At 42.1% G+C, this 18,442-nt stretch overlaps 1 protein-coding gene across 1 annotated transcript in view; it reads right to left on the bottom strand.

Moving 5' to 3' along the window:
- Positions 1-6,130, bottom strand: part of MBNL3 (muscleblind like splicing regulator 3) — a 120,162-nt gene extending 114,032 nt beyond the window's left edge. Inside the window, exon 1 of the mRNA XM_067722871.1 lies at positions 6,004-6,130. The gene's annotated coding sequence lies outside the window, so the exon portion shown is untranslated. The remainder of the gene's footprint in view (positions 1-6,003) is intronic.
- Positions 6,131-18,442: the final 12,312 nt, after the last annotated feature.

Raw genomic sequence — 18,442 nt, 5'->3', positions numbered from 1 at the left:
CTCTGCCACTGTGCCATGCCTCTGGTTGAGCGCGTTTCTCTATACGTTTTAAATAGAACTCAGAAAAACCACTATATAGTACATGAATCCAATCATAATAAAGCAGCCACCTTAACATTAGGTGACAATCTCATTTTCTAAGTTTGTAAAGCAAACAGCTGGGGAATTATACTATGGGATGTATGCCCAAGCTAATATTGTACACGGTGCTTTTGTTCTGCTTTGTTTTGTTTTCCCGCGTGAAGGTTGAAGACTAAAAACAAAAGGTGAAATGCAAGCTCTCTGGTTCTTTCACTCTCATCTTTTGCTAACAGGCCACCCCCCCCCAAATAAAAACCCACCCCCTTGTTTGGTTTCTTCATGCCGCTATATAAGGAGAGGCTACAAAAGCTGTACCTAAAGACTGATGGTCCTCCGGGCACAAAAGATGATTGTGGTGGATCTGAAATGGCAGCTCTTGTCTCTTCCACTGTGTGGACTTTGCTTTCTGGACACAGTAAAAAGAGGCGCTATTCATACCTGTATCTTGGTAAATAAAAACCTATGCAAATTCACCCTCTAAATGGGCAATCAGTGTTTGACTGAAAATGAGACAGCTCTCAGTGTCCTTTTTGGGTTTTGTCTCACTTCATCACTTTCTAAACTATACATGACACGAGGCATCTGAGTCACGGTATTTCTGATTTTGTTCCTTTTTTTATCTGGTGAAATGATTTGAAGGACTGTTGCTACATGACTTCTTGTTGCAGACTGATTTCTCTGGGATGTGCTGGAGATCTACTAAATGCAACTACAGGTGACAGAAAAAAAGCAACTGGTTTTCAGGCTACTCCTCGAGGTCTCAGCCCAAAGGTTGCCATTTCTTGCTTTTCCCTGGACTTGTGACAGAGCTGTTATCAACGCCTCCAGCAGGATATTCTGCTTGTTGTTGGGTTAATTTTTTTTTGTCAATCAAAAATAGATAACGCTACCTGAAATCACAGGAAGGCTGTTCATAAAATAAAAGAACAAGTTAGAAAGACTATTCTCCCATTTACTTAACCAAGTTTTACTGACAGCCTAGTATGTGCCAGGCACTGGTGATATGAGGTAAGGAGACCCAGGAACTTGCCTAATAAGGAGTTACTCATACATTCAAGGAAACCTGAATAAGCCTTAGAAACCATTTTCAGATTTCCACACCAGTTGCGGGCAATGCCAAGAAGCTCGAGATTCAAAGAATAACTGTTGGGGACAATTTTAAGCTAATTTGAGTGATCCACACTGGAAAACAAGATCCGCCAAACTGTCAGTCCCTAGGATGCCCCCATGGCCTAAGGAGATCACAGAGCCTGCTGGAAGTCTAATACCAACCTCCTGCAATTCTGCCCAGACTGCCTTTCTCAACTGGAGGCCCTTCACTTCTGGGCCCCTCAAGTTCACCCACTGTGTGGGCATAAAATGAACTCCTGCCTAACGTCAGAAACAAAGCACTCCTTCTACTCATGAGCCAACTTAATGCTGATGGAGGAAGGACTTAAGAGTGGACATAATATTTTAACAAGCGTGCCTAATTGATTCCTAAATCTCTCATTGGTCTCCTTTTTACCCCTTAACACTTTGTTCTCATGGCTATTATAAAGAGTTCTGGGGTTACTATGCTTGAGTTTCTTGAAAAGGATCATATACATATATATAGAGAAAAAAGTATATATATATATATACACGTGTGTGACATACGTATGTGAATATACACAACATACATGTTATATACAATGTACATGTTATATACATTCATATGTATATTCACTTACATATACACACACAAACACACACACGTGCTTAAAGCAAGCTTCCTTTCATTTCTGTTTCCTCTTGAGTTGTGATCAACGTATCCTTTCTCTGAAAGTTAACTGACTGGAATTGAACATACAGAGCCTCAGAGAGAATCATGTAATACAAGCATTTATTATGAATGCTTTTTAAAAAAGAAGCATTTTTTCTTTCATTCTTAGAGTTGGAGGATTGCTGTAAAAATAGGTATTTTTCCCATAATCTTCCAGGAATAAATCAATGCCCGGCTGTATAAATTGTCGTAAAATGAAGACTAGTTTGCACATGTGTGCACATGTGTGTGCTTTCATGTGTCCAGACAACTTGGGAGTACCTTTATTTCTCAAATAAAAATAAGGTCCCTCTTCCCAGATTGCATTATTTCTCCATCACTCTTTTAAAAACACTGTCACTCTATTTAAAACCAAGTAGAAGTAAATGATGGTTTTATATTGTCTTTACTAGAATGATCTGGAAAAAAAACTTTTCTGACCCCTTTTAGGTCACATGGATGTCATTAACACCCGGTAATGTAACTGATAACTTATTTATTCTAATTCTCGAAGGTGCCTTTCCAACATTGTCATTTGGCTGTCTTGAGGCAATATATAACCATTGAGGAAGAGCAGAATGCCACAGACCATCTGGATTCCTTAAGATCTAAAACCCTACATTAATACAGATTTAATTGCTTTCTTTTGGATCATAATTTGTATTTGTTTGTTTTGGGTTGGTTGGCAATTAAACTACTTGCTCCCAAACAGTTTATTCTCTTAGAGGAAAAATGCCCACTTCATTTTATCTGAGGCATGGGTTTCTTTCTATTTTTTGGATCGAGAAGTGCGTCACACGTAGGGAGAGGCAAATTCCCCCAAAGAAACAAAACTTATTTCTACTTTCTTGACATCACATACATTTATAATGGGAAAAAAATCCATCTGTTCACCCTACTAGACATTGTTATAAGAAAACTCAACTGTATGGAAGCACCTTAACGAAGTCAAGGTGAGTGTAGCCTGACTGCTCTTTCAGACACTTGATAGTTTTAACATGGCAGTGACCATTATCTAACTTTAATTACAGGATCAAATTACTTGTCAAACATGGACTGTAACTTATTCTTGTCTGCTAGGCCCCAATCCCTGTTTGTAATCCTATCAGACAACGTGATTTATTTCGAAACAGAACAATTCTGCCACCTTCCTGAATTGACTGCGCTGTTAAGCAGGATAAGTGTACATTTTTCGGAAGGAAAATCTTCATCACGTTAGGGCTTCTCACTCTCTTCTTTCCTTCCCTTCCATCTCGCATATAAAGACAGTTGGGTGGAGAACAAAACTGTACTTCCGACTACACTGTCAGCATCTGAACAGCAGCCCACATATGGCCACTGTTCCAGCACGTGCAGTACTGTACAGCCTCCAAAGACAAAACCTTTCTTCCCCAGGCTGCTGTGATTACTTTTTCATATGGTAGAGCTGGGCAGATAATAATACACCTACTGGTCAGAAGGATGAATTACACAAGTGCCTAGCACTGCGGTGAGAAGCAAGAGAACCCATTTGAGGCAAATAAAATGCAAGCAATTAGGGGGAATGCTGTTCTAAATTACTTCAAACTTTGAGGTTCTTGCCAGCTCACAAAAAACAGAAAATCTTCTGTTTAAATTAAAAGCTGAGCACGAAATCTGCTCCTCTGTGAGTTTACCGACTACTCATTTTTCTTTTTAACTCCACATTTATTAAGCACCTAATTTGTGCAAAGCATTGCTTAGGTAAAAGGTAGGTTCAGGAGATTACCAAAGAGAATTCAGATACCAGCTCAGAATCATAGGTTTTATCCCCCTTAAAATGCAGCTGTTGTGAAATGCCTTCAGTGGACAGTTGAGGGAAAAAAGGGACTTTATAATAGTCCTGGGAATCATTATGAGGCCTTAAAGCAGCGAAGGAAATTAGAGAAATGAAGTAGCTCTTAGAAATAGAGCAAAACATTCAGTCACCACCCCTAGCCCAGCACTATATCAATTCTCTCTCAAAATATTTTTTTTTCTGACAAACTCCTTCACCTGTTTTCACACAAGGTCTCCAATCTCATCACTATATGAAGCCGCAGAATGTTTAACTGGCAAAATGTCTTCCTAATGTCTCTGACACTAGTTCAGCTTGTCTGTTCTGGGCCCAAGGTTTAGCACCCACCCCAGCACCCCCTTTTTAAGGATGCATTTGGTCCAAAGTCATTCAGCAACGAGGCAGCACATGAGGAAGCAAAGCTTCATGAGCTGAAATCTAAGGATGTAATCACTAAAAACGTGGGAAGCTGCTTTTGGTCACCCCTGCTCTCTTGCAAGGATGCAAGTATCTATTTCTCTACCTGCAGGAGGAACTCTCCTTTCAGATGTGAAGCAATGAACTGCCCCAAACACTTCTCCCAACAATAATCTGGAAAACGGATTACATAGTAACTCCACTGGAAACAGTTAAGTTCTTTTTAGGCACACTACAGCATCTGGGCAGGAAAACTGCACCACTTCTAATAAGTGCAAAACAATCTCTTTTCCCCCCGCCACTCCCGAGAAGCTTGCTTAATTTAATAACAGGAGAATCTGCCAGCCAAGTAGCTTCCACTGCTTTGGGAGAAGTCGAAAGTGGACAGAGGTAGAATAGTATCAGCTGAGCTGTGGGCAGAAGCCCTTTTAGGCTATGTTTAGGGAAGTTTCAATGAATATGAAAGCATCCCCCCAAAGTATTACATATTGAGAAACATTTTTTAAACAACTTTTAAAAGTATTTAAACATTAAGGGGCTTCTCTGGTGGTGCAGTGGTTAAGAATCCGTCTGCCAATGCAGGGGGCACAGGTTCGAGCCCTGGTGCGGGAAGATCCCACATGCCACAGAGCAACTAAGCCCATGCGCCACAACTACTGAGCCTGCGCTCTAGAGCCCGCAAGCCACAACTACTGAAGCCCGCACGCCTAGAGCGTGAGCTCCGCAACAAGAGAAGCCACTGCAATGAGAAGCCCACGCACCGCAACGAAGAGTAGCCCCCGCTCGCTGCAACTAGAGAAAGCCCGTGCCCAGCAACAAAGACTCAACTCAGCCAAAAATAAATAAATAAATTTATTTAAAAAAACCATTAAGGACTAGATTTTCATAGGCAAAATGGAAAATGTGAATGTAACTAGAAAAATCTGAGGTCTCTGTTAAGCTTCATTGACAATATGCCTTTCATCAAAGGGAAAAAAACCTCAGGTCAATTGTATTAAACACCGATGTCTAGTCTTTTGTACAGCTATTTCAACAGTCTACTTTCCAACCATTATATCAGTAACCACCCAAAGACATTAAACCAGGGAGTCAACAGAGCGAAAAATTATCAACCATTTCAAAATTAAATCTTGCAGTAGTTTTGTTTTAATTGATGGTCTCCCATGAACTCAATACATGTGTAGCGTTAGGCTGTGGGGATCCATGCCCAATTCATAAACACTAGCATTTAAGGAACATCTAAGAAAAAAGATCTTTTGGAAAACACACTACCTTAATTACAGCAACAATAAATTCACCCTCACTGTTGTATCAATCTATACCAATCAATAGTCAGAAAACACACAGTAGGTCTACTAATGATAAAACTACACAATTGAATCACCTGAATGTTAACTTGGGTTGCTCGTCTTGATTTAATTTCATTTTCTGACCATAAGAGCTATTTGTGTGAACGCTAAAAATTAAAGTTACCTTTTCAATAGTCTCCTAAAATCTACCTTCAGGCCCTTCAGATGCCGGTAGTAAAAGCAAGCTGCCCAAATGTGTTGATCCAGAGCGGCAAGAGACACGGCTCAGCATGAAAGCTGGGGCACTGCCCACGATATCGCATGGCCACGGGGAAATGAGTGGCTAGAAGCATTTGCTGATAATATGCCATGCAAGTTCCTTTAAATTACAAAATGTATATTATATATAGGTTATATATGCAATATATATAAAGGAAGAAGAAGTAAAAAGAAAGGGAAAAAAGAAAGAAGGAAGCAGAACAATAAGACAGATCAAAGCCCTAAAATTGCAAAAAGTTGCAGGATTACTTTTCCTTCTCTTTGCCATTTTGAAAAGTAAAGTTTAAAAGGCATTCGATTTCGTCGGCGTCCTAGGAAGGCAGCCACGCTCAACAACCCCAACTCCTCGCCATCCTTACCTTCGGCTGCTACTGCGAACCCAGAGCCTAAGGGGTCCCGCTCTCAGCGGCAGCGGCGGGGGCAGCGGCAGCGACAGCAGCACATGCCATCTGTTAGCGGCAGAAGCAAAAGCAGCGCTGCGCGAGGTGGCCCCGGTGCCGGGAGAGCCTCTAGCAGGGGTGGATACTCAATGCCGCCATTTTAAAGCGAGGCTCCTGAAATCATTAGATATAAGCAAATTAAAGCCCGCCCCACCTACAGAACTTCAGGGCTGGGACGGGCAACCCGGCTCCGAGTCGGCCGCGGTGGGGTATAAAATGTCAAGCGAGAGACACGCACACGGGGACTCCAGGACGGAGGCGACAATCCCTCCGATCCCCTCTTCCCCCCACGCCCCGTGCTTTGGCGAGCCTCCTTTCGGGCCCAGAGGCCAGAAGATTTTCTTTTACTCGACTACTTCGGGGCCCTTCCCCGGGGCCGGCCGGCGGGCCGGGGAACAGCGGGGAACCCGGGCCGGCCCTCCCCGCGCCTCCCTAGCGCTTGGTTTAGTCCACTTGGAGCACACCTAGAGCTCCCCGGCTCCCCAGCGGCAGGCGGGCGTGGGGCTCCGGGCCGGGCTAGCGGCTGCCATGGCAACCCCGGTCCAAACCCCGCCCGGCCGCAGCCAAAGGCGTGCCCTCTGCCCGCCGGCCCCCGGCAGCGCCCGCTGACCCGGCGGCCCAGGCCCCTGCGGCGGGCAGGCCCTCGCCGCGCCCAGCGCCCGGCACACGCGCGGCGCGCCGAGGGCATGGCGCCGGCGAGGGGGCTTCGGGCGCCCGAACGGCAACTCCCGCCAAACTCCGCCGGGCAGTGGAGCGGCGCGCGGGCGCTCCCGGGCTGGGAGGCGGCACGCTGCCGCCCTCGGCCGCCCGGCCCCGCCCCGCCCGGCCAGGTAGCGTGGCACACCACGCACCGGCGCCGCCGCCGCCGCCGCCGCCGCCGCCGCCGCCGCCGACCTCACCTGGTCCGGCGCGCGCCGCTCGCAGCCCCGGACGCGTGGGAATGGGGCTGCGTGCTGCCCCCGCTCCCGCGCCCAGCCCGGGACTCTCTGTCCTCCGCCTACTTCTCGCTGCTCCCGGAGAGCGCCAAAAAGTCGCGCGCCGGATCCCGCTCTGAGTGCGGGCACTTTCTTCCTGTAGGGCGCTGTTCCGTCGCCAAATATATTCTTTGTGTGGTTCGTTCATTCGTGCTCGGTTCTCCCGGAGCGAAGCGCGGGCTTTATTCTCAGGGGGTGTGGCGCCTTTTCCCCCCAGCCCGCCGGCCCAGCCCCCGCTGCAAAGGCTTTTTATTTCATTGTTAAGGGAAGGGGAGGGGGGACAAATCATAAGGCTCAGGTTTTACAAAAGCGAGAACAAACAGAGCTTGCACACAGCCCCGGAGGGGGCGGGGGAGGGAGGCAGCAAAGTTTCTAGAGCTGCAGGAACAGAAGTGCCAATGAGAAATGCAGTGTGGTTCAAAGCTGTACTTTTATAGTCACTTTGGATACAGGTAAGGTGAAATAGGTAATTCCAAAAATGACCTTAGTGAATAAATATGTCGGCCCACTGAAGGCAAAAAAAATATATTTATATACACACCAATACTCAACACCTGCCTTCCTGGGTCCTGTCCCTTCTATAAATCCTTTATTTCCCTTTAAGACGCTAACCTCAGAAAGGGAATCATTGATCTGTGCGAATAGTTCCCCCTCTTTAACGGAGTTTGAAGGGTAGGAGGAGCCCTAAGGTAGGGTACCAGATACTTTTGAATGACAAATGTACAAAGCAAATGCAATTATATATTTTGACTTAAAATAATGTACATCTGGATAGCTAAATTACAAGTTCTGATTTAATGCAAGTGTAATAGGAACACCAGCTGTCCCTTAATTGGAGCCCCACAATAATAAACGCATGCTTTTATTTAATCTTAGGAGGACAGTTGTAGCTGAAAACACACACATATGCAGGATCCTCAGTGACAAGCTCATAGCAATTCATGGGCTGCTTTCCTGCAATGAACTGCTTTACCCCAGTACAGAGTTCTACATGCTCTGCAGAAAGTGCAAAAACATTACAGGAGATATTTAAGCAGCAGTGAGATAGAAGAGTGGAGTGAATTCTCAGGCTCATTACGTTTTAAAAAATTCTGCCCGACTGATCCAAATAGAATTCTCCAGCTGATATTAGGCAAGAAATCAATCACTGTTAAATGTGGGATAATAGGAGCAGTTTGCGCTCTTTAAATAATTGAGAAAAACCCTTTGTGGCATCTGACAAACACTGTGAAAGTTATCAGGACAACGTGCAGGGGCGGTGTCTGATAGGTTTGTAATAGTGGGTAGAATCGTAGCATAAGTCAAACAGAAGGCAGGAGTTTCTAGTTATTTGAAAAAAAAGGAAAAAAGACACTTTCATTCCTAACCACCTTTCCCCACCTCCCTTCCAACTTGCCAAATGACCTGCCCTACTCTAAAAGTCAAAGTTGGCTGACATATAGGAAATGGCTTTTGCAGTCCAGGAACTGCCATAGCTAAAAGTAGGAGGTGTTGGCTACCACAGTAGGCTGGAGAGAAGGGCAAGGCTGAATTATATAACTTTATACCCAATGATCTAACAAATGAGGAACTGTTATCACAGCGAGTCAACAAAGGAGTCTTTATGCTAAACATAACTTGGGTCAACACTGGTTCCCTTACCTCTGCCCACCGTGGCAAACCACATCTCCTGTGGGACACTCTGGCTTTCCCTAATCCCACACAAGCTGGCTTGATTTTGTTGTTATTGCATGGCTGAAATAATTGTTTTATCATAAATTTCAAGTCACAAGTAGGTCAGTTTGCTGGTTCTCAGCATAGCACAGCTTCAACACTGTCTCTTGCTGGAAATTTCTGACCAGTGAAAGTTGCAAATGAGACTTTATTATTCTCTCTTTTCCACACTGAAGGGGAGAACAACCTTATAAACAAATTTGAGCCTGGTAAACTGTCCCCCTTGTATCCAGGGTGGTGTGACAAATGAAGCTAGGCAAATTTCCATGCCACCAGGTCATTAGGGAGTGTTTTCAAAGGCAGTAGGAAATTGCTGTCCCCTCCCCTCAGCATTTTAAAAGGGCCCATTTGCTCTCTGGGGTAGACTCACCTTGGAATTACTTTCCACTTTAGTGGAGTGGGTAGAGCTAGACAACGTTTTCTTTTCTTCTCTTTTCCTTCGGCGTGATTGGGATCACGACCCAGGAAAAATCAAGTTGTGTACTCACTGACCCACTAGATGAGTTCTGAAAACAATGTATGTACATTATAGTCTCTGAATAACTTACACTTCTCTCGTTGCATTTTGGGATAGCCTCAGAACCACTGCTCCTAATGGATCTTCAAAGGTCAGTGCTTCACATTACTTGGATTTAAATTTTCACTCCTGTCCCTCTCCCTGCAGCCAGTCAAATACAGCAGGTAAGCAAACATTTAAATACACTTAGGGAATGTACTCTCGTTATGTCTTAACACACATACAGATGTAAAGCTAAGACTGTAGGTAAGGATGCAGCAGCCTCTCAAGTGGCCTGTTCTTCCAATAAATCTAATTAACTTGGATGGATACAGGAAAGAATTCTAAAAGTTATGTAATGGTTTAGTAACAAAAGGATTATTGTAATCCATCATCAAACAAATGTTGCTGTGTTTTTAAAGATGATGAAAAGTAAAACGCTCTCGGATATCAGTGCCCCATGGTTTTGAGGGACTTTTGAACTCTCAACTTATTCTACCAGAATTATGTTTTTACTCCTCTGCGAAGGCACATAACTCATTTATTATTCTTTTTCAAAGATGGTCAACTGATGCTACAGTATTGGACATGCGGGCAGGGTCGTGCTATGCACAAAAATGTGAAGCACCTCCTTTCTCTTTTGAACCTGTGGAATTATTGTCACCACCTAATGTCATTAGCAAATAGTCCTGTTTGCTGCTGCTGTTCTAGCAATGGCTCCGCAGCCTGCAGCCCCACGACATCATTTGTGGCCATTCCATACAGAAGCCTCTGGCTATTTTAGGGTGGTTAAAGGGCTATAGACACTGATTATTCATCCATTTCTGACAAGCCTTTTCCATTTTCCATTCAGAGCTGGGAATTGGGGGGTTGGGGTTCACACAAAGGTTCTGATTAGATAAACAGGAAAAAAAGACAGCAGACTCTCATTTTTAAAAAGGTTTAGACAGTCAAATAAATGTCAGCTTCCAAGGTAACCCCTTTGTAAAATGATGCAGACTGTATTTCTTACAGAAGGAGTGATGAGGCCATCCAATAGCTAGTTGCATCTTGAAATCATTGCAAACATAGATAATGACTAGATCAACATTCTCAGGTTGCAGAGAAAATTTCTGAAATTCATATTTTTCTTTCACTTGGACAAAACTGTCAGAATTATCTGAATACGTTCTAATAAACGCAGAAGAAAACAGGAGAAATATTAAAGACTCACACGCTCCAAAACACACCCAGGCCAGATGGATTTATAAGGTGATTTTCTTCCCCAAGCCTTTGAAGGATATGTTATACAAATGATCTTTGAGTACTGAAACATATGGTATATTTCTTAAAATTCTCTTCAGAGGGAAATGTGGTAAGAATGATACAGATAAAAACGATACAAAAACGTAAGAATAGATTCAAAAGATAAGAATGATATAAAAAAGAAAAACACGGCTTATTATCACTTAAGCATATGACCTTTATAATAGCAGCATTTACTATGGAACTACTCCATGCCAGCCACTGTACTAAGCATTTTTCACAAGTTAGCTCATTTGATCCTCACAATAATCTCTATAAGGTAAATATCATTATGTCCCCATGTTAAGAACAGGAAAGTGAGGCTCATCCAAAGTAACGAATTAGCAAAGCTATTAAGTGGCAGAACCAGGATTCAAAGTTAGTTGTCTCTGCCACTTATGCAGAGACATGGGGTGATTATGGGGTCCAGCTGGATTTGAACTCAGACACTTGCTATACCATACTGCCTCTCACTGATATGGGCATTTTAATCAAAATGATGCCAATAAAATATAGAAACTTACTAAAATCATTTTAAGCCTTGATCAAATATTGTTTATCCCAGATATGTAAAGATGATTTAGTCAAAAATATCAATATTATGGAAAAATGTATGGTCATCTCAGTAAATGCCAAAAAGGCATTTGAACCGTATGCTAACACATATGTATATGGAATCCAAAAAAAAAAAAAAAAAAGGTTCTGACCAACCTAGGGGCAGGACAGGAATAAAGATGAAGATGTAGAGAATGGACTTGAGGATATGGGGAGGGGGAAGGGTAAGCTGGGACAAAGTGAGATAGTGGCATGGACATATATACACTACCAAGGGTAAAATAGATAGCTAGTGGGAAGCAACTGCATAGCACAGAGAGATCAGCTCGGTGCTTTGTGGCCACCTAGAGGGGTGGGATAGGGAGGGTGAGAGGGAGGGAGACGCAAGAGGGAGGGGATATGGGGATATATGTATACGTATAGCTGATTCACTTTGTTATAAAGCAGAAACTAACACACCATTGTAAAGCAATTATACTCTAATAAAGATGTTAAAAAAAGGCGTTTGATAAAATCCAACTCCTTGTTATGGTTGACATCTTTTAAATATAGGAATAGTGAACTACCTCTTTAACATGATAAAGGATGATAAAGAATTAATCTGCCTATTGGAAAAACAAAGTCATTTCCTATAAACTGGACCTAAATAAGGGAGCTTTCACTCATGTATAAGTTTAGTGTTTCTGGAAATTCTTGTTTTGGTAATAAGGTATGAAAATAAATTAGAAGTGGGGCTTCCCTGGTGGTGCAGTGGTTGAGAGTCCGCCTGCCGATGCATGGGACACAGGTTCGTGCCCCGGTCCGGGAAGATCCCACATGCCACGGAGCGGCTGGGCCCGTGAGCCATGGCCGCTGAGCCTGTGCGTCTGAAGCCTGTGCTCCGCAACGGGAGAGGCCACAACAGTGAGAGGTCCGTGTACCGCAAATAAATAAATAAACAAATTAGAAGTAAATATTGGAAAGGAAGAAACTAAAGATAGAGAATTTTTAGATAACATTAGTATATACCTAGAAAAGCCACAGAATTAACTTCAAGTGATTAGACAAAACTACAGAGTTCAGCACATCAAAATATCTATCAGTAAGACAAAAAGGAGAAAAGGTAACACATTTCAATAAAGAAAAACACTAAAGTATTTGGAAATAAGTGTGAGAAAAAGAAATAATATGAAAACTTAATGGCAGAAATAAAAATATGGATAAATGTAAAGTCATGCTACATTTCTGAATGGGAAGAATGATAGTGTGAAGCTAATACCTCTTCACAGATTGATTTATAGATGTAGACAATTCAAATGAAACTATGTCTTATTTCAAAAAAGATACCACATTCATTTGTAGTAACAATTGTGCATGACTATCCTAGAGAAACAAAAGTCTAAAAGAATTATCAAATATTAGAATGTGCTATAAATTAACACTAGTTGAAATGGCAGAATTCAGATGCAAATCAGAAATATCGATTAGTAAACACGAAAGTGAGACCACGAAAAGGCTCTAATAAATGTAAGAATTGAATGTGTGATGAACAAAGCATAACAAAACAATGGGAAAGTACCCATTATGAAGTAAATTCACCTGGGTTATCTGGTCATGGATATGGAGAGGAATTAACATAAGGCTTTATCTCTTACCATATATAATGATTCTTTCTACATGAAATAAAAAAATTAAATAGTTAAAGAAAATTTTAAAAATTAGGAACTGACTAGAGTATTTAACTTAACTATAGGAATTTTAAAAGTTTTGAAGTAATAGAAAACACTGCAAAGAAAAGACTGGTCAGAGAGGACAACATAATACAAAAATGTAAAACCGTTATCGAAACTAAGATTAAATGGTGGAAACGCTAGGAAGATCATAGATATATGACGAGCATCTAAACTGTAGACAGAGGTGCTATACAGGTACAAGACAATTATCAGATACCCAAGGGATAAATGGTCAAAGAACATCATCACCCTAGAAGAAATCTATATTGTTCTAACTAGGAGACACCATTTGATACTTAATTTAATTGCCCCAAATAACAATTTATAAAACCCAATACTCTACAGGCTTTGGAAGAATAGGCTCATTCAAGTTGCTGATGGCATTGCAAATTGGGTCAACAGTCATAGAAATGTCCATAGTCCTGGAACAAGGAATCCCAATCCTGGGAAATTACTCTAAGGTAATAATTCAACAGAAGAAGAAAAAAGCAGCCTTAGTTTGAATATCAAAAGTCTTGAAGCAACCTAAATATCCAACAATAGGGGAATGATTGAGCTATTTATTATATATTAATACAACGAAATTATTTAAGCACTGTAGAAAAACAAAAAGTTGTACAGGAAATAACGTTAATAAAAGGTTACACTGCAAGATGAGATTTTCACTTTAATTGTATCCATGAGTATTCATAAGGATAATGATCAGGAGAGCCCAAAGATTTATATCTAGGTTTTAAAAAAGCTAATAAAACTGGGGAAATTTTTAAAATTTTATTATTTTTGCAAGCTAATAAAAACACTATTAAATTGGAGAAATATTTGACTTCTATTTCAAATAAACTGCTTCTATTTTTCTCACCTTCTGCCATTTCTTTCTGTCTTTCCCTGCATTTCTCAATGTCTGTTCTTTAACCTTCTATGAATATTTCTCTGGCCCTCTGTCTCTTTCTTCATTTCTATTTCAACTCTCTCTCTCTTTTCCTCTTCTATCACCCCCTTTACTCCACCATTTTTCTTTTTATTCTCCTTAGCTTTTTCTGTGCTTCTGCTCTTCGAATGGTTAAAAGAAGAGACAGCAATGTATTCTATTTGTTTTACCTGTTGAAGTAAACATTGTTTTTGTTCATTTTAAAAGTGAATGAGAGAAATTCATTAGGTTTGAATTCCCTTTTAAAAAGGCATCTAAATTGAATTGTCTTTTAATGATGTATGCATGACCAAGGCCAAATCAAATGCTTCTACAAGGCCTTAAACGATGTCAAGTGGAAAACACTCCATATCATAATTTCATTAGATTTATCACCACAGAAAGAACAATAAACATAAATATGAAAGATTTACATTCACATGTATAGGAAACCCTTGCTATTCCAATTTTCAAGGTTTCAAATATCTAACTTTTAGTCATGCTAAAACATGCTCTAACCTCCATGCAACATGTTGATACAATAATTACAATCTCATTGCATTTTGCATTCGTGATATTGTGAATAAAATATGGTTATGGACCGGTACCCTTAATCATGGAACCTGGGATGATACTGAATGGTAATGAACAAAGGCAGAGAATGGGCAAGAAGCTAAAAAATATCTATTGGTAATATAGTAACCTTGGACAAGTTATTTAATCTCTCTCAATTTCCTCATAAATAAAATCCAGATAATTCTAGAACCTTCCTTGTAGCATATATTGTATTAAATATGACAAAGGGGGACTTCCTTAGTGGTGCAGTGGTTAAGAATCCGCCTGCCAATGCAGGGGACATGGGTTCGAGCTCTGGTCCGAGAAGATCCCACATGCTGTGGAGCAACTAAGCCCACGCGCCACAACTACTGAGCCTGCGCTCTGGAGCCCGCGAGCCACAACTACTGAAGCCCGTGTGCCTAGAGCCTGTGCTCTGCAACAAGAGAAGCCACCGCAATGAGAAGCCTGCGCACCACAACGAAGAGTAGCCCCCGCTTGCCACAACTAGAGAAAGCCCATGGGTAGCAACGAAGACCCAACAGCCAAAAATATATAAACAAATAAGTTTACTAAAAAATATGACAAAGGTTTGAAAGCCCTTACAGGGCCTGCAACATAGTAAGTGCTCCATTAGTGAAAGAAGGTGGAGGCCATTGCAGGTTTGGAGGCATAGTGTGCACATTGGCTTAGAGGCAGGAATGTGGAGGGCTTGTCAGGGACAGTGAAGAGCCTGGCTTGGCTATAGTCATACTGGAGGCTTAATTTGGCACATCTTCCTTTTACTTTTAGAAAATAGGATTAGTCACACTTCAACGGATCCTTATCAAACCTTCAGAGCAGCCACCAAGTTTATGCATTCCTTCCCTTTTTGGAGTGGAGTGGGGAAGGGAGGGCTTGAGAGGCAGTTCCTTGTCAGTCTTGTGCAACACAGAAAGGAAGAAAGTGATATCAGCCCCAGAGTAACTCGGGCTCCTACTGGCAAGGTCAGAGTGCCAGATACGTGACCTGTCTCTGCCCTGCCAAAGGGGGGGCATGGCATGAGAATGTGTGTCTCAATGGTGAGTCTCTGTGAGCCAGTGACTATGTCTGGTCCATCTGCTGATGCTATTCGGAAAGGGGGAACTTGAATTTGGGATGCTGATGAGTATAACATGATGATTAAAGGCATGGATCCTACAGCCCCACTGCCTGTGTTCGCAAGTTACTTCCCCTCTCTGTACTTCAATTCTTTTTTAAAAACTGGAGACAATGATAGTACTTACTTCGTGGCGTTTGTGGTGAGAATTAAATAAGACAACATATGTAAAGCACTTAGAATGCTGCCTACCAGATCATGAGTGCTGGCTATTTTTATCCATGGACAAATAGCTCATTTCCCAGCTTCTTTTGCAATCAGGAGAATTTTCTTCCTGGGTCCAGAGGGGAAACATCCCAAATACAAAAGAAGAGGATCATGGGTTTTTCCCTTTAAATCACACTTGGGTGGGGCCTATTAAAAGCCATAAGACAGTGGCATTGGCACCACGCAGATTTTGTAAATGGCCATAGAAATCAGACGAAGGCTAATCCTGAAAGCCTGGGTTGGAGGGGGGCATTCTCTCCCTCCCCAGTCTGCAGTGAGACCTGAACTTTCCTGCCATCATGCCATAATGTCTTCAAAACCCCCTCTCGAAATGAACAAATTACCCAGGAAGAATAACACATTAACCTGTTAGCTTGATGAACACTTTAGCACAGGTTACTTTTATCAGATTATTTAGCTCCTGGAAGCTGGACCCTGAAGCCAGCAGATGAAGGATGGCTAAACGGTGCTGGGAGGGAAGAAAGAGGGAAAAGGAATCTGGAAGCAGCCTGAGGGCTGCTGAGGACTAAAGCTGGACGAATCCAATGTCTGCATGGGCCCCTGGATGGAGCATAAAACTCCCTGACCCCTACGGTCTTCCCTACTCCCTTTATCCTCTTTTATTTTCCTCTTCTCTTTTTTTTTTTATGTGTGTGTACCATACATCACATAGCACAGGGCCAGGCACACAATCAACAGATATTTATGAAGTACCTGCTGAGTAAATAAATGCCTATAGTGGACAGAAGTCTCCAATTGCTGCAGGGATGTGCTATCTTGAACACAATTAGCTATGGTTCTATAACTACTGACTAGGAGGGCTTATATTCTGGAGGTTTACCTGCTCCATACGGTGAGGCAGGCACTTGAGGCTGGGAACTAACATGTACTTACTAAGAGAGTACTCAAAAAGCAAGTGGGATATAGTGATGGGCTCAAGAATCAAGCAGGGGTAGAAGATCCAAGAAGAAAGGCAGTACACATTCAAGAAAATACCAAGTCAGGATTCCTTCCAAGAACCAGGAAAAGGCTGAGTTTCCAAGAGAGAGGAAATTAAGAAGAGCAGCAGCTTTTTATTGAGTGCCTTCTTTGTGCCAGTCACTTTTACTGACCTTGCCTAAATTATTCCTCACAATCGGACCAAAAGGAATTATTGTCTCTATTTTTTAAATGGGAAAACTGATAATCAGAAAAGCTGGGCAAATTGTAGCATACTGTAGTGGCTAAGTGCATTGACTTGGATCTGAACTACCTGAATTTGAATCCTGGCTCTGCCACTCATTAGCTGGGTGGTCTTGGGCAAGATTGTTAATCTCTCTGTTCCTCAGTTTCCTCTTCAGTAAAAATGAGAATAATAACAGTGCCTACTTCCTTGAATTATTATAAGGCTTAAATGAGTTACAAAGCATTTACAGCTGTGCCTGCCACATATGGAATGTTACATGAGTGTATGTGAAATAAACAAAATAAATTTGCCCATGTTTATGTGACTAGTATGAGAAAGAGGCAGGACTCGAGCCCAGGTCCAAAACCTTCAGTCCTAGCACAATTCTTAACTCCTCCATGGAACCCAAATCTTACTTTTCTTCAAGGACTCCTTGAAGTCCTCAATCCCCCAGAAAACTTTCCCTGACCACTCCCTACTTTGACTTACAGCTTAATACTCAGTGACAGACTGCTTGCCTAATGATTTGGGGTTTTTTCCTGCACATATCTTGTTTTCCAAACTAGCTTATACAGCTCTTCTTAAGGATTTGACTTACCTCTTTTTATGCCGCAAAGTGCCTAGCATTTCTCTGTGTTTTGAATTGAAATCTTGCCCACAGCTCTTGAGACAAGTGGTGGTCTTACAAAGTTTTGAGTGGGACAAGTGTATTGCAGGTCATAATCGTTCAGGAGCCTTTGGTGTATGAAGCACACATTTTCCACATCTGCCCATTTGTTTTCACAGTTTTGGTTTCACTCTAACCAGTGGATGTAGAAATGATACTATGGTTTCTAACCTATTCAATATAAAGTTTTAGCATGTCTTTTCTGTGGGATTTTTTTTTCTTTTTACCGGTACACGGGCCTCTCACTGTTGTGGCCTCTCCCGTTGCGGAGCACAGGCCCCGGACGCGCAGGCTCAGCGGCCATGGCTCACGGGCCCAGCCGCTCCGCGGCATGTGGGATCTTCCCGAACCGGGGCACGAACCCGTGTCCCCTGCATCGGCAGGCGGACTCTTAACCACTGCGCCACCAGGGAAGCCCTCTGTGGGGTTTTTTTAATGATTTTCTCAGTTGTTATCATTTTAAAGCATTTGCTGAAGTGTAGTTAATAAGAGATAGAGACGGAGAAACAGAGAAGCAATATGGTACCACCAAAGTTCCAGTAAAAACATAATTTTCTGTGTTATCCCTTTCCAGGCATATGGCACTGAGTCATAAGAAATAATAGCAATGGAAAATGGCCAAATGCACACTGGTGTACTTGAGCTAAGTACAAAAGGAGATATAGAGTTATTTTTAAGATACAATCTATTTCTAAAGTGCTTTCTGAGCCTTAAAGGTACTGTACAGTCATATCTCTAAAAGAAAAGAGAAATGTACCTAAGTTCTAAAAACACTTGCTGAGACAATAAATGAATGTGCTCGATTTCCCTGATCAGAAACCTTCATTCCAGTTTGATGCAAGCCATAAATGAAATGACTTGGTTGATTATAAGTCAGTCCCCCATGAACATTTGTTTACATCTGAAAACCACTACACATAATTGCTGTCTCTGCTCAGGGGAGGCCCAGCTGGAATTACAAGAAGTGTTGCAAGGTTCTACTGAG

This window comes from Pseudorca crassidens, chromosome X, assembly GCF_039906515.1.
Source record: "Pseudorca crassidens isolate mPseCra1 chromosome X, mPseCra1.hap1, whole genome shotgun sequence".
NCBI classification, from domain to species: Eukaryota; Metazoa; Chordata; class Mammalia; order Artiodactyla; family Delphinidae; genus Pseudorca; species Pseudorca crassidens.
This window is presented reverse-complemented; position numbering and strand designations above follow the sequence as displayed.